Source organism: Larus michahellis, chromosome 8 (assembly GCF_964199755.1).
Source record: "Larus michahellis chromosome 8, bLarMic1.1, whole genome shotgun sequence".
In the NCBI taxonomy this organism is placed as follows: Eukaryota; Metazoa; Chordata; class Aves; order Charadriiformes; family Laridae; genus Larus; species Larus michahellis.
Genome location: NC_133903.1, coordinates 41,977,826 through 42,003,893, shown reverse-complemented (window position 1 = coordinate 42,003,893; position 26,068 = coordinate 41,977,826).

The window sequence follows — 26,068 nt, the reverse complement described above, 5'->3', positions numbered from 1 at the left end:
GCTTGAGCCATTAGGTTTATTTTAGGTCTTTTTAACCCAGACAGCTTCCCATAATCTTTCTCTAGGAGAAATGCAAGGTCTTTTCCTGCTCACTATGAATTTGGAACAAATCTTAATACAGTGCCTCTCCCACCAGCAATAGCCCTAACAGGTTTTTAAAGAATTGGGCATAAAAAACACTTCATCAAAACACCACACCAGCGCCACACACAGATATAAAATCAAATTTAAAGCTCATGGCTGATGAATCTCTTCTAGTACTCGTAACACCCCGGTATTATTTCCTACCTGCATAAACATGTTGAAAATAAAATGCCTGATATCTATGATTCAGTATTGTTGCTGTCAACTGAACTTCCAATTAAATGTTGCATCCAAGAAAAATGATCCATGTATACACAAGGACTAGTAGAAGCATTTGTGTATTTGGTTAAACTCAGAGAATGTAAAAAAAACCTCTTGAGGTGGTTAATGCAATCTGCACTAGGCATCTGACAAACGCCTGCAGGCTGAAGCTCTTGGAGCCTGATTCTCAGCCCCTCCATAGCTTTTGCTGTTATTCACACCTGCACAAGGCAGGTGTAAAGCCGCTGTTCAGATCTGGCAGTGTTTACATCCGTGCAGCACAGCTGTGAGTGTCGACAGAAATCAGCTCAAAGCACTGTCTCATCCCAGCTCATCTTTCAGTTCAGCATGCTACTTTAAGACTGTAAAGCTGCAAAAGCCATCAACTCTACTGCCTTAAAACTCAATGTCCATAAGAAGTACCGAATATACTTTAATATCTTTCTAACTGTTCTAATCAAATCTGTAATTAACTAAATGAGGATCATAGATGTTTTGATGTTTTAGATAAAAAAATGACCTGATCAATATACGTAAATGACTTGTCCATTTTATTCTTGCAGAAAGTATCTGAGGTTGATAAAAGTATTAGTAACACATGGCCTCACTATAGTTTCCAACAGAAAATTCTGAAAGAGGAGAGCTATTTCATCATTTTAACCAGTAACAGGGTTTACAAATAATCTCTACAGCCCCAATAAAACAGGCAAACTCTGATCTATTTTAATTAGTGCACTAATAGTCTGAATGATGCATGAGACTGGCAACAGCAGCGCTAGAAAGACTGGCAGGGTCCCAGGAGTTATCCTTCCTGGGTGCTCTTCCTGCAGCTGCTCTGCCGGGCTGAGGCTGGAAGGCAGAGCTACCGACGTGCTCCTGCCGTCACCAGGACTGGATGAAGTTGAAGGCTGGCCATGAGATTTCATGCTTTCCTGCACCTCCTTGGCATCCCAAGTTACACCCACACATGAAAGCAAGAAGAGAGGAGCAAGGAGTAGCAAACTAGCAAAACTCACTGAAAACCCTGCGAGTTTCACCGTCGGGAGCTGGAGGTGTGGAGTTGTGTGCAAGCAGAGAAGCGCTCTGCTCAGAGCCCTGCAAACCATCCCAACTTAAATTGATGATACCTTCAAGAAGAACGACAAATCCTAAACAAACCGCAGGCTGAGCCAATAACTCATAAATTTATCTTTGTCAAAATATTTATCTCTGTTGATTCAGAAATTTTTGCACACGGCTCGGTGCAGTAATTGTTTTATTCATCGCTGCTGTCAGGCTGCCGTCACCTATAGCTTGCCTATAAGCAACTGTGCGTTCAACATTCCAAGGTCAAAGTCACATGGCACCTGCCCATCCTTAGCATGGAAGAACTTAGGTCTCAATCCTTCGCAAATGCCTATTGAGAACAAATTAACTTGATGGTTTCTGTGAAGGCCTCCCATTTTCTTTACATTAATTCTCTGAAACGTGCAAAGGGAAAGAAATGACAAGAGAAAAAACAATGAAAAATTCATTATGAAATTAAAAGGAATATTTGCAGGTTACACAAATCAAAGGTAGGGGCTGTCCAATTCCAACAGATAGAAGAAACAAACACATAAGTGTTCCTACGAGTGGGAGAGCAAGGTACAATGTAAGGAAAAGGAAGGGAGTGAAAAATGAACAGTAAAGAAAATATTCATTAATTCTACTCACAATTTTGGAAGGGAGGAAGGGAGCAGACCATTTTAAAATAAAGACATCATAAGAAACTGTTATTGACCCCAAGGGATGGAGAAGAAAGCAGATCAGGAAATGTTTACATAGATAAGGGAGGTATGTAAAATGGCTGGTCTATTGCCCATGAGAGGATTCAATTACTTTTCCAATCGGCACAACAGCGGGATTACAAAGAAAGCATTCATTTTCCTGGAGTTGGGACAGAGTCAACAGGTTTCAAAAGCCATTCTGGAGTTAGTTTAAGGAATTAAACCAAAGAAAATGTGCAAGCATCTAGTTTAGCGTTGAGAACAAAGTTTCAAATGTACGTGGCTAAAAACTCCTCAAACAAAACAGAGAATATGTAGTAAAATTTTAACGGATAAAAAAATACAGGAAAAACTTGTGCAGATTAAGTAGTTTAAAACAATCCATAGCTCAAGTTTACTTTCAAGATCAGTGAAACTGGGTGCACTTCAGTTACAAGATAGTTTACAACTTGTACTTTGCTTTTATTTGTGCTCATTCCCAATACAGTATTTTGCTTAAATGCAAAACAACACATTGCTGTTGAAAACCCTGTGAACCCCTTGTACTCTTCAGCAACATTAAAGCTGTGCTACCAGTCTTTCAATGCTAAAATAAATTAATGGAAGATGCTGTTGCTCTAACGTCTAAGCACTTCAGAGACTGTGTAACTTCATGCAGGTATACATTTCCAAGAGGCTCCTGAGAGCACTAACCTTTATAATATCATTAGCATCTTAGCTGAAGGTCACGATATAAACTGAATTAGCTGACCTCACGCTAAGGGAATTAGGAGCATTCATGCAATGCAGTACCCAAGTTGAGGGGTGCTAAATTGCAAGGAAAGACCAGTAATTTCTTTCAGCTCTTCCAGTTAAGATTCACAACTCCATCTACACCTTGCAGATACTTCTGAACCTCAGTTCAACAGTTCCAAGAGATTCAAATTACATTCCCTTTCTTCCTTCTTCCGCCAGACTTTCACACATCCATACACTTCGTACACTCTTCACTCAGTCTCCTGCCCTACACACACCTTTTCTTTGTCCTATTTCCATCCTGGATAAATCAGTCTTGCATAAACTTTCCAGAATTATACTACATTTGGACACAAATCAAGCATGCAATACTTCTGCTGAAAACAAATGGTGGTCCCAATTGGCAAGTCTTCCCTAATTATCAATCTCAGCTACTCCTTTCCCCTCTTCATCCTATTGCCTCAAATAGGATTTTGAATGTTCATATTTTAAATTTAACTTCAGATTGAGTAAATACTAATTTATGTCTCTTATTTCCTGCTTAGATAAACTCTATGCATTTCTCTCTTCCAAACCTTCATCACAAGACAATCCTTTTGTTGTGGTGTTTGGCTGCTTATTAGGTGAGCTGGCAAAGACTAGCAAACCCATCAAGGGGGAAAAGACAAGCAGAAATGAGAAAAAAAAAATAATCAAGACCTAAATAACATTTTCTCTGGCTGATGCACAGGTTCTTCACCTCTGGCAAAGTTCTTCACTTCATAAACTGATCCAAGGCCATCAGCTAAGGTACTGAGTTTCATTTTAGGTTCAAATGAATGCCTGGCTATTACAGGGAGAGTGCTGCAGCATCTGCAGGCTTACACACCTGTTCAGTTTTTTTTAATCAGGAAAGCAAAAGAAATCCCAAGCTGAGAAACCAAGGAATCCAGGTGTAAGAAGTAAAGAAAAAAATCCAGTTTTAAGTAGTAAAATAAAGAGGGTCAAGTCTGCATTGATATGAAACAATTTAACTGGTTTATTTTTTAAGCGTCATTTTCCTTTCAAACTTCAAGGCCAATTCCTTACTTGTTTTGGTAAAGTGAAGTGATAAATTTTGTTCTCATGGGCTGTGGTGATACATTTGCAGTTACTAGAAAAATCTTATCTTGTAATTTACAGCAACCAGGACTCAGACTCCCTTTGCCTGAAATCCTGTAACGTGTGCTTAAATGGGGCTGTCAGGGCTTTTCACTTGGCAGCTCAGGGGCCGTATCCCTGCTGCAAAGGACAGTCGAGTAATGCACGGACAGTCAGAGAAATTATAAAATTAACCCAGCTGGAGCCCAGCCTGGGCTCACTGCCAGGGCTAGAGAGGCACCCTGCCTGCACAAGGGCTGAGAGCTACTGCCTGCCATTGCGAAGACACTCACGTGATGGTAGCGTGGGACATCTCATGACAGGGTGAAGGTGAGGGGGAGGACAAAGTGTCCTGTAATCAGGCACCCTAAAAAGGTGTCCCAGGCCCTGCCTGCTGCAGCGGGTGGAGAGGAGCCAGCCTGCGCAGGGGCCTCCAGCATCGAGCACAGCACAGGAGCACGGGGCTTTGGGAAGCAGTCGGCAATGCAGGATGAGGTGTAACTTTGGGGCTAGGTGTCCTGTTAACTTAGCTGCCTTGTTTCCTGCACTGGAAATGGGACAGAGGAGCAAGATTCCATGCATAAAAATGTACAGAATAAGACACTGGTGTCCCATTTGCCCATTTTTGGGGAAAAAAAAAAACATATCTGAAAATTTACAATAGTCTCAGTCCTGTTCAGGTCAAAGATCTTCAGGTTGTTTTACAAGAAAGTCAATTAGAACATATTCATGAGTTTTTCATGGCCCAGAAAACGATGCTAAGCAGATTCAGGTTCAGTTCTTAGATGCTCCCAAAAGTCTCCACTTACATAGGAGGGTTTAACATGAGAGGCACACACAATGTCTAATCCTTCAGTATTTTTCATACATCACATTTCTCAGAGCCTAGACCACTTTTCCAGATGTAGCTGCACCACAGAAAGGAATGACTTACTCCTTCTGTGATGGAGCGTTTTTAGATATGCTTACCAGCACTCAAAGGACACTCTGTTTCTGGTGCTCACTGAACACTTACACAAGATCTTCTGTTCATTATTGCACCCTTTTCCCTGCCCCCCCCCCCCTTCACGTATTGTAGGAAAGCTTCTGCATTTCAAAATACTTTATGCAAACATATTGCTTGCATACTTCCAAGCTGAAACTCATGTTGGTATTTACAGGGCATGGTTTGATTCTCTGTAGATGCTATTTCGTTATTTCCTTGTCTTTCTGGTATTTGTTTCTTCTTTCCATTTTAGCATCCTCCTCAAACTGAATAAGAAAATGTAGATTTATTCCCTCATCTCTTTGATGAACACAGACATTGAATATGTTGCAAGAATGAGTGTCATCATATTACAAAAGTATAATCATACAAGTATCAGTAAAAAGAACACTTAAGAATTAACAGCTTTTAATGGCTATGAGAAATAGCTTACAGAAAACAAACCATAGTTAAGAATATCTTGACCATAGCCACATGACAGCATATATATTTCCCTTGCATCTAAGTGGCATTCAGTGAAAGAAAACAGATTTCTCCTGAATTACAGACAGATTGTATTTACTCCTTCTCACCAGTTATGTTGTTTCTCACCAACATGTTGCTTCTCCCACATTTTAATCCAAAAAAAACCCAGCTGTTTATCACAAGAACCTGTGACAGTGACTTATGCCAGTACACTTCTCTCAGGCAACTGTAACTTTGGTTTTTACACTACAATTTTGACATTTACATTGGTCAAGACGTACTCTTCATGGAATACAAAGAGGAAAAAGGTGTTCGTAAAAAGACAGAACATCTAAATAAGATCCAAGTGACAACAGAAAATCCAACAAAAAATATTCATGAGCTTAAATTAAAAAAAAAATAATAGACAGAACTTAAGAAGAAAGCCTGGATCAATGAATGAGACAGGCCACCCCATGGCGTGCTCATCAGCTGGATCTCCCAGAAGGAGCCTGGCCTTGTCCCAGCTCATCACTGAGAAGGGCTGGGGCTGCCTTGCCCTTCCTGGGCAGGTTCCTCCCAAGGGCAGGGACGAGCCTTGGAGTGACTGGTGTTGTCAAGCAGGTGGTGCAGGAGCTCAGCAGCAGGGATGTGGTTGGGGTGACTGAGGATGTCACTAATCACTCCCGCCTCACCGCATTTCCCATCCACAATGAGGAAAACAAAATTTAACCACCACAAGGCACAGTGAATGCTGTGAACGCTACCCTATTATAGCTAGTTCTTCCTCGCACACAACAGGTTTACTGTGCAGGGGGCAAGGACTGATGGTATGGGAGTGCAAATCCTTTTTAATAGTACAAGGTATAAACAAAATAAAAGTGAAGCACGTACTGTGCTTGTCTTTGCTATGAAGAGGTCAGGAGTTTGCTTTTGAAGGAGGAATATTTTTTTTTTCTTTTAAGTCTGTAATGCTAGTAGCATTATTAAAATGGTTAGACAGTCTTAAAAACCATGGCCAGACAAATATCCAAATGTGCTAAGGAAGTGGGGAGAGAAACTAAGGAATTAGCAGGCACATTCACAAGTTCATTTAGTTTAGAAGAGACCCCTGGGGACTGGAAAGTGGCTAACATAACAAAGTTATTTTAAAAGTGCCTGGAGACATAACAGGAAACCATAGACCAGTTAGCTTGATATAAAGTGGGGAGAAACTCCTAGAATATCAAATGGGAAAACACTTGAAGAAGCACAGCTTGATTAAGGATTGACAGTATAAGAGTAGAGAGAGGAGGGAGATCAGGGTTCATGGCTCGCTAACTTGCTGGGATTCTTTGAGGAGATTTCTGCCACGGTAGTCAGGGAATGCAATAGGCACCACCAATATAAACCTTTATCTCTATTAAAGAAAGCATATGCTCTGTTTCAGATGAGGATTAACTCTTTCCTTGATGGCTCACCACCACAGCCTCTGTGCAGAAAGACCTGATCGTGTCCAGATGCTAAATACTCCCTGACAAGTGGAGTATTTTCTCTTTTGTGGAAAGCTGGTCCTTCCATAAATCCATTCTTACACAGAAATAATCTGAAGTAAATCTAATGAAGAATTTAGTTATATTTTTCATCAGTTTCTGGCAATATCAGTAGCAATGCTGCTTATCAGAAACCCTTATTAACTGTTGTTAAATACATTGAAAAAAAAAAAGAGAGAAAAATTAAGAATTGGGTCCTGTTTTTAAATCCTCAAAATGGAAACAGCTTGAAGTTTGATTTCTTTATATTTTACATGAAAGTAAGCACATTCTCTTGATATGCCACAGTCTGTAGATAATGAACCAGGCAGAAAAGACAGCACTGAAAGTCTGCTTTGATTCATGGGCGAGACAGCACAATAATGGCAATGAATATGAAGCCGTCTACCACTCAGTAAGCATTTCAAATCAGTTTCATGATTATAAATAATTGTTACCATATTTGTAAAACTGAACACTAAATTCCTCTTTTTGTTAAAGAGATAATTGTCCAATTCATGTGAACAGAAGTTATTCTCCTTCCTCTCCCCCTTTTAAGTAGCTGTTACTTGTGCTAAGTTTTATTACATGAAATAAGAGAGCTGAGATACCGATCAGCACAGTTAACTGAACTGAAATGTTACCCAAAAATGAAATGTTGCAGCAAAGGAAACATTTGGCAAATGCAGAAGTCAGATTGTGGTCATGCAGAAGCATTTTACGATTAGAAATGTCTCATTCTATTCTTCTGCCTGCCCTTGAGGAGCCAAAATTAACTTGGATTTCTGGCTATAGGTTGTGAGCTCCCAGCCTGGGACAACTGCTTATATGTTTCAGAGAACCAAGCTGGTTGACAAGACTTGCCATTTTCAAACAGAAATAGCCTGCATACAACAGCAGATCCAACACACATGAGTTCGCACGCCAGAAGTATATCTGCATCACCAGCAGGAAGGCTGTAAAGTATGAACTACATTTGTTTACTTAATGCTCAATTTGGTGCTAGTACCCTCACAATCAAGAGCTTTCACATTAATTAAAAAAAAAAAAAAAGGCATTAGGCAAAAGCTATTTTAAGGATTCATTTTACCAAATTTGCATGACAAGGCAACAAAGTAACAATTTACTGAAGACCATGAAACAAAAAATAAATAGTTAACTTGCATCATTGGCAAGCTCATTTGAACCCAGTTCTGGCTGCAGAAAGGTGGGATAAGCTTGACATGGCAGAATTATCCACTGGAAAATCCTCTGTTTTGCAGATAACTGAGGAGATTCTCAAACAAAAGGTAGCAACCCTAACAGAAACTCAAGCAGAGAAGAAAGGGTCGTAAGAAAACCTGGGTTTTGAGATCAAAAGCTGAAACAATTGCAAGAGATGGAAACTGCTGATTAAAAAGATCAGTTGGGAAAAACCCTGCAAGCTATTTTCTGTCCTGCCTTGAAAAACAGAAGGATGCTAGGGAGCGAATGGGCTACAACCTATGCTGGCCATTAACCACGTGAAGCTAAAACCAATAAAATTACCCGTGTGACCAGGGTGTAACAAGGTAAGCTGCAATCAGAAGCACCATATGATAGTCTATACACCTTACATTGTAGCCCGCCAACACTACTTATGCTAGAAAAAGATAATGAAAAAAATGCAGCACAATCTGTGATGGCTTAACTCGTGTGTCTCGAGCACCGTGAACACAGCAAATGGAAAGAAAGATTTAAATATCATCCAAAACATGGCATTCACAGCTACTGGTATTCATGCCTTTTCTCAGGCTTTCCTTATTCTTTCACCAGCCTGAAAAATATCTGGTTTCCATTCAAAGAGCAAGTGTCATCACCTTCTCTACAAAAATCAACAGCAAATCTGCACGTATGATATGGAGCGCCATGGTGTGCTTTGCAACAGTTTTTGCAGCCAAATATTTTCTGCTTCATACTCTACATTTTCTTGCAGAAATGCCAATATGGCTTTCTCCCTCTCTCTCCCTCCCTCCCTTCTTCCCTCTATAACAAAGGAATATGGATCCAACAGAGGTTCTATTATTATCAACATAAATTGGTTCTCAAGATGATGTCTGCTAGTCAAATCCTATAAGTGATGATCATCATGATGGCCTAAAGTCACCTCTTTTCTTTCCTTTTGCTTTTTGCAGAAAAAAAAGAATCATGTCCCCAGCCTGATAAAATAGAGAATCATAGAATCATTTAGGTTGGAAAAGACCTCTGAGATCATTGAGTCCAACCATAAACGTACTACTGCCAAGTCCACCACTAGACCATGTCCCTAAGTGCCACATCTACACGTCTTTTGGCTAAAGGAAAAACCAAGGGGGTTTGGCCGTACCTGCCTCCAGATCTCTGGACATCACTGATTCTAGATGTTGCTGAAAAGAAATGAGAGGTAATTCTACCTCAGGCCGTCCTCCTTAGAGCATGCAGCCCAGTCCAGTCATTCCCAAAGACAGTTTGCTCATTGACCAGTTTCTATGGCACAGATAATTTTTTCAGATCCCAGCTCCACCCAACACTGTGCCCACCAGAGAAAGCATGCCTCTATCTGTCCCTCTTTCCTCTTATATCCATAGCTGTAGCCAAACACCTTGATATCCATAGCATTGCCTGTCTGCAAGTGGTCACAAGCCAGTTTCCAGGTCCTATCACTGTCTGCAGGCTGACACGGTGACAAGCCTTCAAGCCAGGTCTTGTCACCACTTGCAGAAAAACAGAGGCAGCTCCTAATTTCTGACTTCTGCACATGGGTTGCTAGAAGCTGGAAGCAGAATCCCAGCTCTGCCCTGTACCTTTCTGAGATGATTCACGTAGCTCAGCCTGAAAATCTGTAATTGCAATTACTACTAGCCGTAGGTAAATTGCTAGTTTGAAGGCTTCCCCCCAATAACATTCCCACAGCTCATCGCCAAATTACACCATATTATCTGAAATGTCATCTAAGACTTTGGAGGTTTATCAGAGTTGGCTTAACTGGTTCATACGAGATCTTTTTAATGAGATGATTAGCTACATAAAACAATGACAAACCCTGAACCCTTGTATTTGGCTGATAATATATACATATATAAAACATTAGTAAGAGTTTTACTCCTGGTATAGCGGTAAGTGGATAAAACTGGCAGCTGCTATAATGAGATAACCACCTAGCTGGTACTTCCGAGGAACTTTTAAATACAGACTATGAAAATACGGCATTTGTTCCCTCCCTTCTTTATCCTGCCATACAAGTCTCTGCTTTATTCCAAGTCCCAGTGACAGTAGATGGCTTTCTCTGCACAACTATCTTCTGGTTATAAACTTCACACTAAAAAACTCTGAGAACAGCCTGATAGTCTTTCCAGATATAGCAAAAGGCACCCTTCCTTTTGCTATATGAAAAACAATCCAAGGGTTGCTGGGTCAGGTTGTTTTTCAACTGCTATGTTGTAAATAAAGTAGTAAATCAAACAATGTAAAACACTGCATTTTTTAGACTGGCATGTCTCATAAACACCTTGTCCAACTCATTTCTCTCACCGTCTTCTCTTAAAAAAAATAAATACAAGTTCTCCCGTGGTAAAGGAGAGCACATGAGAAATGTCTTGGCTGCATGGTGAAGTTGAAAATGAAATCAAACTCAGATTTATGGCAAAAAACCACTAATTACCAGCTTAAACATAGAAACAATTGTCTCATATAATATATTGTGATGAATCAGCAGAGCAGTCACAGGTCATCAGGGACAGCGTGAGGAATGAAGCTGCTGCTTCTACAAGGGATCATACATCATCAGGAGACAGATTATTTGGGGCAGGCCAAACAAGCCTGGAGCAGCTGCTAGAAGCGAGCTGGCCAGTCTGGAACAGGGACAGGACAGACCTCCTTCAGGAAGGGACAGGCCCAGAGATCAGGAAGAAATGTGTTGCGTGGTGTAATCACATGGTATTAGCAGGACTGAAGCAAAAACCCCTTGCACTGCCCTGCACGCCCTTGGCACAATGTTGTGCCAACGTGCTGAAGAAGCTGCACAAGACCCCCTGGCACCAAACCCTGGCTGGCAGAGACACGCTATGCCTGCTCGCCTTGTACAAAAGAACAGACTGATGGAGGATAACCAGTCCTCGGTTGGCTCACTTTGGGCTAAGCTGGAAATTTATTAATTGCAACTATTAAATCTAGCAAGACAAAGTGTATCCACAGGTCTGCCAGCTCTACTTTATCATCTTTCCTTTAAGACATGTTCCAGGTAACCACCAGAGCCCAAAAGGCTCCAGGGAGCGTGGGCCTGGCAGCTGCCTCCCCTGCATCACAGTGCCCGCAGGTGCTCAACAAGCACATGAGGGAGAGAGGCTGGCATGTCCCGCCAGTCCGCTATCCTCTCTGAAGAAAATGAATGCCTACACAGTTACCGACAAACACCAATATAGTCACCAAATATTTTGCAATAGGAATCTTTTATGAAAAAAAAAAAAAAAAGAAAAGGGGAAAAAACCCTTGCACTTGATGTTGCCAGTTTGTTTTCTTTCCTAAATATTGCTTATGCTGCTCTCATCTACACTGCCAGGGATATTTAGGTACAACCCATCTACTGCTACATTCATTTGGAAGCTGAGACCTGTCTTTGGTATTGCAGAAGGGCCCATTTTGGGCCTTTGTTTCAGAAGGCTATTTGCTTTTTTTCTGTTTGTAATTGAACGAAGCTTTGTCATTTGTCTTTGTCTGTCTTTTCCATTGTATTTTGCTGATTTTCAGTATTTGCTTTTTTCACAGCTGTGGCACTGAATGACAAACAAAAGTTCTCCCTGCTCTCAACTAAGTTACTTTCTCAAGGAAGTCTGTACTTTTCCATAAATGATAATTGCTCCTCTAATTGTGTAGCATCATGAGAGACCCCATTGATGTCTAATAGAATCCCAGCCTGCACAGAGTGCAGCAACCTACGTGAAGGAGAAAGGCTCTGGGGAGAATGGGTGAGAAGCTGGTATCTTATAAAGAGGAAGGTGTTACCATGCTTGTTCATACACAGCCCTACCACCTAAAAAAAGTCATGTCCGGGCACAAGACCCAGAAAGTACCTGACACTTATGCCCATTTTGCAAGGAGCTGAGCACGCACTGCTCACCGAATACAGTTTTAGGAACAGCACACTGCCTGGAGAGCTCTGCGAGCCTACACAGCTTCTGACCTTCCAGCTCTTCCGAAAATTACTACTTCTTCTCTCTTTTTTTTTTTTTTGTCTTAAATAATGCGCTTTCATCCCTCTTTCACACAATTTTGTTTTTAAATCTGCATAGATTTAAAGATGTTTTATGAAACTCAGCTCAAACTTTGGACTTTGATTTGTTTTCAACCAAAGGGATGAAAAAGACTTGACACCAGAGCTGCAGCAAGACCTCAGGGAGCTAAGGAGAAGCTGTGTAAGGAGCTTTTTTTTTTTTACTTTGTCTAATTCCTTAAATCCACCCTGACATAATTCTTCCCCCATTCATTTTTATTATACCCCTTAGCTTTCTTGTCACATTAGCAGGAAATTCCCATGCCTCGTACCAGTGCCACCAAGAAAAACTGCACTATTCATTTGATCTGTTACAGAGTGATCTCTCACACAGAGACAAGAAACTCTGGGCCCTCGACCTAACCACATCTGTGTGAATGTTTTTGGTATTGGTAATTACATGAGACAGAAAAGCTTTAATATCGGTACTTTCGCCAAAAATTGTTACATCTCCAAAAACAGATTTTGGCCATATTTTTGTAGGTAGAGAAAAACCTCATCAGCTTTACCACACCCCTTAGCAGAAAGCCCATTAGTTTCTAAAGGACAGCCCTTCCTGACAGAAAAGTCAGCCTAAGTGTGCTCAAAATCTATTTCTCAGAAGATATGAGGCAAAAAATATGGATGAAAAATAAAATAAAAAATAAAACATTCTGTACAGTTACTGCTCTAATACAGTTAACCTTCAGAACTCATTCTCTTTAAAGATAAGCCATCAACTTGCTCCAAAATCCACAGCTCTAAAAGGTGATGTAACCATCAGAACTGAAAACAGGGTTGGCAACTGGGAAGATCTCAAAATATATTCACATATGCCTCCCTAAAAAAGAAAAGTTTCCCGTGGAGAAGTATCCCTAAATATTTCTAAAATGGTGGAGAACTGTTCCCCAAAGAGTAAAGATCTCTTGCTGCAACACTAGTACAAATGCATTAATGCCACATCTCTACAGACGGAATAGTTAAAATGATTTCCAGTCATCTAGTTTTCTCATCAACTAGGAGGAAAAACATGGGAGCTTGCAGGAGCTTGTGTCAATTTGGGTTAATCTTAGGAACAAAACACCAAATACCTAGCACCACAAAGGTATCTTACGTGATAATTAAGATTACATAAGTGATATACAGGAACAGGCATTCATGTAAAAACAAAAAGGGAATGGAAAAAAAAAAGGAAAAAAAAAGTGATGCGGCTTAGCTGTTCATTAACAGTAAGCTTGCTTGCTGATATCTTCTTCCTTCTTCAACTTCAAGTTCGCAATGACTCAGATTTCTGGAACATAGACCAGAAAAAACTAAGGCATCACTGCCTCATGACACTGCTACGGCTCCATTGACCTGTTCCACCTAGTTTCACCAGTATTTAACATACACAGAAAATTCAGCAGGAAAGTTTACAGATAATCCTCACTAACTGCAATCAGCCCCAGCTCCCCAATTTCAGAAGACTGGATCACCAGTAACTGCACTGACATCAAATTCCAAGACTCTTTGAGTTCCTGCTGGTCTCTATCACAGTTTTCCACTTTCTGCCTGCATCCTGTTTACACACACAGCATCTCTGTCTCCGTTCATTTCTCACAGCTACCCATATCCAAGGGTTTTCATTTCACTGCTTCATTTATTGGAAATAATCTTCCACACACATACTATCATATCATTTTCCACCAAATACATTTGAAAGGCACATTTCTCTTTCATTTGTCTTCAGCTTTATCACAATTTTCTGCAGTCTCTCCACCCATCCATCCCTTCCTGACAAGCCAAGGTCCACAGCAGTAATACCGGGCTGTTACTGACCTGCCCCGCGAGATGTTCCCAACTGAGGCAGAGAGAACGGAGCAAGCACAGCAACTTTACCAGTTTCAGCCTAGCTTTCTGCATCCAGCCTCTCTTTTCCATTCTTTATGGCTGTTCACCACTGGCTTCCATTGTCTTCTATTAATAAGAGAGCCTCACTTAGCTGACAAAGATCTTCATATCACACTGATTGCTTGTCTGCGTTATCACTGATGCAAAACAGTACTGTGAGCAGAGAGGCAGCTAAACTGCATGCTAGCATGGCTTGTCACATTTCCAATAGGCAAGAGACTATGTGCACTGCTGCCCCTTTTCAAGAGTGCACGTAAAGCTGAAACATGCATTCCCTATTTTCTATCCACGCTGCTCCTTTGTTTACATTTTTGCCTGTTTGTACTTTCTTGTCCTCAAGGAAAGAGAATTAGACATTAACACGGGCATCAAAAAAAGCTTCTGCTTATGTTTTACCTCAAAACCAAAGCACTGTTACTCTTAACATCATTTAGCAGACTCTTTGCTGCAGAAGGAAGAAGAGAAAAAAAGATTCAATTTTATTTACTACTTACACTTCAAGTGTAGCAATGTGGTTACCGTGGTGGGCTAAGGATAGAAGTAACACAAAGTTTTATAGAGAGAAACGGCAGCATCCCATGGATGTAATTGAGGAGAAAAATAGAAGAAACTCTTCAGACTTGAAATATTAGTAGTGAACTTCAAGCTAATATCCATATTAGGAACAGCTGTTCTTAATTAAACTTACCTGTCTTAATTTAGTGGTTGACTCTAGGCTGTCTAGCACCTGTGCCTGAAACAGGTTTTTAAACAATTTAATAGTCTTTTTTAAGGAGGTGGAAAGGCGTTTAGTGATGGTTAGTTACCATGGAACTAAGTTGGTAAAGATTTCTGCACTAGACTCCTTCAATCTTGTTTTAATGCCCAATGTATAATATTCTTAGCTTTGACTGTTCAGGCTCATTTGGCCCATGAAAATTAACACATAGACTTGTACAGAAAATCCCAACTGACTTTACTTTAGGAATTACTGGAAGAAAATTATATGCCAGACTTGAGTTTGGTGCAGCGTGCTATTGGAAACATCAGCTCTCTGACAGGATGTCTAAGCTATAGCAAAGGACTCGATATTTCCCCTGTGAATTTCAGTATCAAAACTTCCACTGCTCTTCACTGGAGCAGTATGAAGTCTGTTTTGGCATGTCAGCGAGTATACGAGCAGATGACTGTTCTGTTCACCTACATTCGTCCATGCACTTTCAATCAGAACGGCTGAACAACAAGAAGGAAACAGCTTAGGCATCATCTTTCTAGCAGTCCATAAACTACCAAGTAAAATAGGAGAAGAGTTAAGAAGGAAATAAAGCCCTCTGAGGAAGGAGATGGAGGGGACCGAGCAATTCTCTGAAGACATATTTTTATTGAAGTACACGGTTATTGATACAGTCTGGAGCATACAGCAACAAAATACATATGTGCTGTCTATGAACTAAGTGATCCTTTGAAGGGATTTCTCTGCTGTATCCAGAGGAGCGGATAAATTGAAACAGATGCAAAAAAATTCCTTTCTGCTCCACCTACACTGTGTAATTATGATACTACTGAAACAAGTTTTTATTTACATATATTTGATTGAAAAGTGTCAGTTATATTTTTTAAAATTGGATTTTATAGCACAGAATTTTCTTTATGGGATTACGTTCCTTCTCCTCTCCTCTTTTCTTCCTTTGTCTATATTATTTTGCCTCTTTTTGTTTCTCCTATCCATCTTCTTTCTGCCTTTCACTGATACTATGTTTTGAATATAATAATTTATCTTAATTAAAGCTCCAGCACCTAGAATTGAGTGACCACTGGATGATCTCAGTTACCACTTACTATAAATAAAACTGATTTCCTACAGTTTTGTACCTTTCTCTAATTCCTACCCCCAAAAACCTACAATAATTACAGGTTCCCCTTTAAGCCTGAAAACACGAATAGGGAAGAGACACCAGTACTGAGACTAGTTTCGATATGCAAGTACTAACCGATGGACCAGCTGCTATCCAGAAAAATTCACTGTGCTTGAGTACTGTCTACTTTCTTCTCAGAAAAGAAACCTTAGGAACTTTATTATTGGTATTTTTTTTGTGTGTGTATAACTTCTTAGTTTTTGTGGTTAGAGAGAAAGCTTGAAGAAAAAGCAAGTTATAAGAACTACAACTACAATTCTATCATATAATCACCTGAAGAACAGTTTCTAAATAACTGGGATTCATAGTATCACTTAATTGATAGCTGTATATAACGTTATAGGAGAGTTTCCTTCAGTGCCTCCAAGCTTTTAAGAAGCAACGTGAATAAGAATTTCCCAGGCAACTGGGTATCACAGCCATACCCATATGTGTGCATGTGGACACAGATACCCTCTTAACTCACCTTTCCACCAGTATTAGAAATACTCTTCTGCCTCTCACTTTCACACAGACAGAAAACTCCTCTTCCCTTGTAGAGGTAAGTGCTGGTACCTGCTCAGCCTCCCAGCAGGCAAGAGAAGGTTCCCAGTACAGGGAGGGCAGAAAATTCTGTTATCGCTCTGCAGACAAAATCCGGTGGTGCAGCCTTCCTACCCCTTTGTCATTGCACAGCAGGACTACTCTGTATCTCAAGCAGTAAGACAACCACAGGGCAAATAAACGGTAAGCAGGGATGCAAGCTCGGCCAGTCACCTACAAGTATCTTTTCTCTGCTGTCTCTGTCAGGTAGCTGGTACTTTTGTCCATCTATAGAGCAAAACATAGTGACAAGTCTCAGGTGAAGATCAGCTCTACCTTGGAACACAGGATATAAATGTATCAAGTCCTTATGGTTATTCTAGGAAGAATGGTGATAAATATATTCATACACAAAATAAACTATTGATTGTTGTTGCTGCTAGGAAGGTTAGTTTCCCTGTATGAAGAATACTTAATAAACTCAGGAGTACACTTTGATTCTCAGAAAAACAAAACAAAACCCCGCATGAAGCTGAGATTCCCTTATCCTATGGAAAGCACAGTGTAATACAAGTTTTACTTGTTCCACTGCATAGATTTTCAACAATGAATTAATTACATCTCACATAAATGATAGTAGAATTCACAAGGGAAATCAAGTAGTCCTTAATTTGTTGTTTTTCCCCACTGATTATAGCACATTCCAGTGCTATAGTAATTGTCACAGTGAGCTTGTAAACATTTTCCAAGCCAGAATAGCCCTCAGTCCTGTCTCAGTCTAAGCAGAAAAAGTAGGGGGTTGTTTGGGCCTGAAAATTACTGTGAAAAAGAAGAAAAAAGTCTAGAAGATAATTCCGAACAAAGAACATGGGAAAGCAATAATAGTAGTAATAATCTTCTTTCATTTTTAACACCTTTCACCTTGAAACTTTCTAAAGCTCTTTCAAAATTACGTATACAGGAGTAGCTTTGCCAGCTGCTGAAAAGGAGTGGTACCTGAGAAGGAGCAGAGCTAGCTGCAAGAGAAGAAAGGACTTGCTGTTTTCTTCCACTGCAGCCTTCCTTTCTCCCTCCACAATGCATACCCCATACAAACACCTTTTGTGAAGTATATTTCAAGGCTGCTATCCCATTCTTTAAATCCACTTTCAAGACCTTTCAACGTTCTTTACAAGTATTTGACCATTCAAAACAGTTAATGCAAAAATTAAAATCCCTTTTTCCTTCCTGTGCACATTAACATCATGGTGCTGAAATAACTTCTGCCATACAGCCACATCACCTCTCACCTGGAACCTCCCCTCGTCCTCCATGGAGGCCACCTACAGCAGCTGATTCCCCCACCAATTTGGAGCGCGCAGTCTACAGGTGTTTTTACTAGCAAGGTCTAACTCGCCAGCTTTTCAGGGCAGGACTGATTTCCCATCTGGGCATTTGAACCAGCTCATTCCAGCGTGGCATCAGACATAATGCAAACCTAACAAGTACAAACCCACTGAATTAATAATAAATTAACACCTAGCTAAAGTTTATTTATATGTAACATTAGAGCATATCAAGATATTTCTTCATACATAATACAATCCTGCCGTTCAGTCCTTTGTCAAAAAGAAAAAGGGTTAATTTGCTGAATAAATTATTTTGTCTAAGGTCTACAATTATACTGACATTCCTTTCACACAAAACTATTAATATTTTATTTATATTCTCGTACTGCCTTCAAATCACAGTGAAGAATCAGGTTCCCATTATGCCCTCTCAGCAAATAAAGAGGCAATCCCTGCTAGGAATACGTACTAGCTAATTAATTTTTTTAGGGACTTTCTCCATTTTTTCAGGGTGCCTTTGTAAAAGCAGAGCCTGCCAAAGACAGTAACCTGGATTTTCTCCAAAGCCACCTAACTCTTTCTGAAACTGAATTTGCTTCACAAGTAGAAATTAATCATTTTCTCTTTTTCAAACTTACATCCAAGGACACTTTTCCTTTCCTAGTATTTTAACCATGCACAGCCCATGAAGCCAACACACCAAGAGGCATTTTATTACCAGCCAAATGCAGACCAATGAAAAAAGGAATCATGTGAAGAAAGAGCATCACGCATGATCTCTCACCTCCTACTCTGTCACTGGGGAGCCTTATCAACAGGCTGTTAGTGCAGGGTATAAAATACACAGAATCATTAGACAAACAAGCAAAGAACAAAAGATAAATCTTCCATAGCTTTGGTTTTTTAGGGTCATACTCAGATGGAGGATCATTACGTAAAAGAATCACAATCCAGAGGAACAACTGAAACCTTTCTCCCTTGCAAAACATCGCTAATACTCATCTCGCCCACAGCACTATATAGGATAATTTCTCACATTATAAGTTTGGAATGAGAGAATAGAAGAAAATTTCAAAGTTCTTTCATTTGGCCATAAACATTTTGGGGTGTTTATAGATCATGTAGCAGAAACCACAATGCTCCCACTGGAATGTGACCTACCACTCTTTAAGTAGAAGAGAGACCAGCAATGAAGATATCCCAGTTTCCCTTTCTTTCCAGCAGAGGCTTTTCACAGCTTTCCTCATAATTGCACATAAATTATGTACTTCTTTCAAAGACAAGCTGTCCAAAAGACCACATTAACAGCTCATGCATCTTCTTTTCTTTCACCTGCTGTGCTCTTCTCTGGACCAACATTCACCTCCTAATGTGATGACTACACAATGCTCCTTTCTTGGATTTCTTTCTGTTTGATGCAATCTCTGTTCCCTACGAGGAGATTTCCTCTTCATTAATTATCCTGAATTAACGGCAAGCGGTCATAGTGTAGTACCCAGAATCTATCATCAACAGCCAAGTAATAGCAGGAATCCTGACTTCACATGCCTGTCTCTTAAAGATACAAGAAAGCAGAAATCTAAATAAATTCTATTGAAGTTATACCCACATGCAGGAGCTCATGGTGCAAAGACCATAAGGACTGAAGTCTTGCTACAATCAGTTGCAGCAAGTACCATTTCATAGTAAACTTCTATTTAATTTGACTTTGCTTTTGACATAAAACAGAGTGCTGTCGGTATGTCCTTCTTTTTTGACTGCTGATTGCTTTTTGAATCAAGAATTGGTGGCACAACTGATTTTTCACTGAGTTGTTTCCAACATGGTTTCTTAGGTGAAGCAGCAGGCAGAGAGCAACTCCACTTTTTCTCTCCAAGCTTAAATTCAGAGATCCTTCTCCCAGCCTTTTGCCAGCACTAAGCAAGCTCTGCCAGCTCCAGCTTAGCATTTCCCAGAATTTCCTCCTCCAATGCAGGTGGATGTCTGCTTCCATATTACCTACAGCAACTCCACTGGGGCTTTCTCAGTGCATCATCTACTGCTGGGCCAACATATACAAGTCAGTACCACAAACGGAGGGAGCCTGTCCAATCTCATTATCCTGGACTACATCATTTGCAATTATGAGACATATATCATAGACAGGGAAAGCTAAGGGACTTACCTAATTTACACACAGTCATGAACACTAGTTAGACTTCCTCCCAAGCTACTTACAAATTTAAGTCTGTGAGTTTGGAATTAAATATTACTTTGGAAATAGGCGCATAGCCTGAAAATAACAGATGAGAGATTCTAATACAGAAAAATCAATGATAGTTACCACACAATCATGCTTTCAGGAAAATGAGCCCTCCATCTCCGGCTGCATGTAATCAACTGTTAGGTATGTAGCAACTCTCTACTACAACATAGCCAGCCAATATCAATATTAATTAGAGTTGAGGAAGCAGCTCGTAACAAAGAATTCATTTGAGGAGTTCCACATATTTTGCAAATGTCACTGCTCTCTTAAATTTATAATTTTTCATTATTTCACAGAATAGATACTTTCTTGCCAGCTAACTAGTGTTGGAATTGTTACTTAATTAATTGTGGTTTGTCACAGAGATCATTTAAGAAATCTTCTCTTTTAATTTTGCTTTGAATGTTACAAACAACTCCCATAGAATACAAGTTTTAAATGAGTTTATTGGGAGAACAGGAGCTTTCAAGATGAAAATGAACATTCTGTGAACATCTGCACACACATATTTTGAGTAATTGGGGAAAACGCACAGAGAACAGAATGATATGACTAAAACCAATACACTAAAATGCTGTGGAACATTCTGAGAAAATTTTGATTGCATTTAATAGTACCAATTCCAGCCATATTCTGATGAATAAAAATTAAACTGTCAAAGGAAGGAAATACCTGCAAAATAGCGTTTCTCAATTATTTTACTGTTTACAAGGTCTTTCACCGACTCTGAAGTCCTTCCAGGGAATCCTAGAGATCGCCAGGAAGCCAGAGGCAACAGCAGAGAAGCCCCTTATCTCTGGGCCAGCTCTTGGTCACCATCATTTGCTAATTGACAACATATTCCCAAGCGATTCACACTACAGATTTTGTAACTGAATTGAACGCTGCTGTTTAATCATACTGAAACCACAGAAGTACTGTCAGGCAGGGCTTGGAAAACCGTTAAAGCCTTATGTTGCGTGACATTTCCTAGCAGACCTCATTCCGCAGAGAATGTGCACGTCTCCGTCCCCTGTGTCTTCTCCTCTTGCTCGATGCCTCTCCCGTCCCCAAACTTGGACTTCCGAATCTGAGGTACGGGCAGATGAATACACTTCCCAGAAATGTATCCATTAGACTTGCAGATGGGAAAAATGAAGGAGAGAAAGAGACTATAATACCTAAGACTTTTACTGATTTCAAAGGAAAAGTCAAATACACAGCAGCCAATTCTGACAGAGCACAAACACTTTAGAAATGTAAAGTCTTGCAATCACAGTCCGCCTTACTAAGTATTTGACTTGTTCCAAGATTTAAATAAAAATATCAATACTGAAAATGTATTCTATTCTGTTTATATTTGAGAATACTCAGGAGCATTTTGAGATTTAGAAAAACTACAGTTTTCAGTCAATTTTTATTTTGAATAAAAATATCCTACATCAGTCAGCAAAGATTTCTCCTGCACTATCGATAAAAGTTTTTCAGAAAAGACAACTACCATTTATAAAAAATGGACCCAAATATATGTATTCTTCTCAACTCCTCACATCCTAAAGCATTCTGCAATTTATTTCCCCACTTTCATCTACTGAGATTCAGAGCAGCCATGGTGTGATCATATGTTTTTTCAAGAATAGCTGATGAATACCTGAAAACTCTCCCACTGTGGGACATTCTGTTTTCTCAGGAATGAAAAAAGCAGCCAGAATGACAAATTTTCTATTTCTAAAAATAAACTAAAAGGCCAGAGAAATCAATGAAAAAAAAAATCACTGCTAAGACAGCACAAAACACAGAATACCAATTACATTTTGGAGATGTGACTAATGAGAGAGCCAGCTAATTACCTGATTCTGATAAACTTCTTTACCAAATAATAATCTTATGGATAATGCTTACTTCCTTTCTAACACTGCCATTTTTCATGATGAAAAAGCATAACAGATAACTCATGATAAAATCCCTCCCAACCTCAGTGAGATTTTGGTTCTATGCTGTTAACCACCTGAAGACTCAACTAGCTAAGTGGATTATCGCTGGATAAGGAAATTGAAAGAAGGGGTTTGTCTGGGAACAGGTTGTTCTTTTCCCTGTATTGCCTTACATTAGAAGGTAATTTAATTTACATAGTCTTTTCTGCAAGGATTTCCTAAATTTCCCGCTCTCCTGCCTGGAACCCTCCTGGGAGGCCGGAAAGGAAAGGATCTCTCTGTAACCCCCACTTTTTCACACAGGAATTCACTTTCACATCCAAGGCTTCCCTCCTAATTTGATAATCACCAAATATGATAGAATGAAGAGGAAGTTAATTCAAGCAACACACGCTGTCCCAGAGAGATGAGAGTAAGGGTAAGCTTTTCCTTTTGCAGGTCCCAGTGCCCCAGTCTGATCCATGAACTCAGATACATAGGAATATTGCCACCAGTTGGAGGACTTTTCAGAGCACTGTGGATATCAGCACAGATCTGCTGCCTTCATTTCAACAGGTGTTGCAACCTTGGGGTACAAGCAGCATTCTGATCTAGAAAAAATACCTTTTATCATGTCCCTTTCATAGGCATAAAAAAAAATCATTCTGAATAATTCCTCTCTGATAGGGACTGATTCATCACTAATCCACAGGCAACACCCCCCTGGCCCTGGCCTGGGAATGCGTGTGTATGGGGGAAGCAGGGGGCCAAGTCAAAAGTGGCTTGAAATCTAAGAGCAAGTAGAAGCTCTGAAAACCTCAATTATTACACATTTCTAAATGCTATTAAAATTCAACCTAACTCAAGTTGCAGAAAGGACATGTAATATAAAGCTCTACTTTCAAAGCATGAAACCTCTTTGTAAATAATATAGTTCCATCATTGCTTAGTATCCCTCTGTCTGTGTGCTCCTGCTGTCTTTTGGATGTTCTTTCTGCATGTTTGTGCAGCACAGAGCACTCTTGAGATCCTGGTCTATGGCAGGAACATCTAAGTAGAGTTTTACTAATAGACATCATAATATGGCTTCTTGGATATCTAAAGCATGCTGCAATTCTCTTTTATTTCTGTCTTAAAAAAAGAGATTTCACTGAGCTGGCAATAACAATTAAGAGTAGATATTACAGATAACTATATTTTTTTTTATCACGATAGAGACTCCAAACAACAACTGTGCATGAAAGGCAAGGAACTTCAGTAGAAAACTTGCCCTGCATGATAAATAAACAGCTGTTTATCATTGGCCTAATTACCAAGTTAATGAGATACTAATTTCTATATTCATAAAGTATGCATGAGCAAGCATAAGCGTATGCAAAGCAGAGCATAGTGACAAATTTAATAAATAAAATAACAAGGTATTGGTAAATAAACTTTAATGATCTTTAAACCTAAGAATCAGGTTATGTTTTATAGGAAGCTTGCATGAGCAAGACATAACTCTAGTAAGTCTAGATGTTTGTATATTAACAGCATCGAACAAGTACAAAGTACTTCATTTAGAAAGGAAAAATAGTAAATGTACTAATATAAACTGTGGAATAACTGTGTTGGCAGCAGCACTGAAGAGAGGTTTGGAAGTTACAACACAGCACCAAAATAACTCAAATTAATAATATGCAGGTGCTGCAAGAAAAGAAAAATTTTCTGGGAGGTGACCTATAAGTACAAGCAGTAATTCTGCTCTCCTCTGACGATGTCACGGCTGAAGTGCTTCATTAGGAAAGAGCTAGAGGAATTAGTGAGAATCCAAAGTAGAACAACAAAAATGCTAAGAGGTTTGGAAATAGTAGGCTTTGCAGAAAGGCTAAAAGAAGTGAATTTTTCCATTTAGAGAGTAAAAAATCCAAAGAGTACACAGTAAATTTTTCAATTACATAAAATATTGCAATGAAGAGTATAATGACTGATTTTCTCCCTGCTTCCCTGAGGAATTATGAATACACACTGACAGCAGTGGGAACTTAATATATTAGGAAACCTTTCTCAATAGTCAAGCACAGGACGTTCAAGCACTGGAACAGCTTATCTATGAAAGCTCTGAAACCCCTGCAACTGGCAGGTTTTTAAGAAGCAGTATGACAACCATCTCCCAAGTGATTCTTGCATTAGAGCAGGAGGGTGCGATTGAATAGATGATTCCTGCATTTCCTTTCCAGTCCTTCACTTCTCTGATTGGCCATTCTTTGCTGATTCTGTATATATGAAGACTAGAGTGAAATAGCTCCTTAACACCTATGTGCTACGAAAACTGGAATATACCAGCTTCCTCAGCCATACGTCCGTGTGTCCCACCTCTGAGGAAGCCATGCATTTTTTAGGAATATTGGCTGCTGCAGATGTTCCAGAAGGATGATCAATGCATTTCCACAGTTGTCTTGGAGAGCATGAAAAATGAACAATGTGAAATCAAATGGTGTGGGAGCTCAGGATCATGTCAACTCTGAGAACGTTCTGCCTGGCAAAAACATGATAAAGAGCAGCTCTTAAAAACAGTTGCTGTTTCCTCTTTCTACCGAAATCCTCCCAAATTATATATGACGAACAGACACTGTGCACAACATTACAAATCCTGGCCTGTCAGGGTAACCCTGACAGCAACTGGCTACCATGTGCCTAAAAATAGTTCAGAGCTCTAGAAAATGCTAGAACTGTGACTAGTTTCATCTTTGTCCTTGTCCTTTTTAAGGAAGGAGGGCAGCCATCGGTCCTTCTTACGTGGAGATGGTAACTGTCCCCCAAAATTATTTAACTAAAAGTGAGATTTCAGTTGCAGTGAAGATGATGGGTTTGAGATGAGTTTTTCTGGGAAATCCAGAGCTCCGCGTCATCCCTTCTCATCTATTATCCAGGCTTAGCCTCCTTCTCTAGGACAAAGGAAATTCAATTCCCTCTTCTGTTCCCAGGGGAAGGGAAAGAGAGGGTAAGTCTATGCCTCTCACCTCATGCTGAGGTGTTACTGAAATATCAGTAGAAAAGTTCATCACCTCAATAATCTATGTCTGTTTTGTTTGGGGTTTTTGCCATTTTTTGGTTTGGCTGCTAAACTGAAAAATATGCTACGCACACAGATCTATAAACTGCAGTTTATGGATTCTCACATAATTACAAGTAGCTGCATTTTTTCAAAAGTTATGTGACTAATGGTAGTTAATAATGGAGTGTTGGTGGTTTCTTCATAGCTTCAGCTGAAACTAGCTCTGTATTACAAACTTTTTTCTCCCTGTCAAATTCTCCCCTTATTATGAGGACATCGCATCTTGGAAAAATTCTGAAAATCAGTCAGATTTATTTTTCTAACCATCATCATCATTACAGTCACAGCACTATTTAAGTAAAGCTTAAATAGTGATTTTTTTTTTTTGTTAAAAACTTTAGAATCTCTTTTTCAGTGCATATTTTGACTCAGATAAAAGGATTTAGATGCACTATACAACAGTTTACACATAAAATATATTTTGTGCATTGGAGAAGTCCCACAAAATTCTTAGCATCATGTCAAACTTCTAAGCTTTATTTCACTAAGATTTTACTTACAGAAAAAATAGAGAAGTTTCTAGACTTTATACTTTACACCTATATTTATGCAATATTTAGTCAAGTAGGTAACAACTGTATAAACACCAATAAATTACTCCAAACATTTTCACTTTCCTTTCAACCTCTAAGACATTTTTATCTTACGTAAAAAAAAAGAAATCATTTGGAAACATTTTTTAGATTCCTATCACGCTGTTAGACAAGACTTTCTAATTATTAAAGTCCAGTTCTGGTTTCAATGTCACGGTGTTCATTCTATATTTTTTGATGCATGGAATTCTTGTTTTCAGCCATGCCACAACATTCGTGACAGAGGTTACTAGAAAACATTTGCTTGTAGAAGATGGAAGATACATTGATCTTCACCGGCTGTTGCAGCTTGTCTGGGTCTGAGGGATTTCTGCATTTTTCTTTTCCCCTTTCAGAAGGTCTCTAACACAAAGCTTTTATGAAAAAAAAGGTAAATGTATATTTTTCTATGGTTATTGGTTTGTTTTTTCATCCCTTAGGCTGCCTCCTAGTGATCAGAAACTGCCTTTCTTGCCCCATTACCTTCAAAACTTT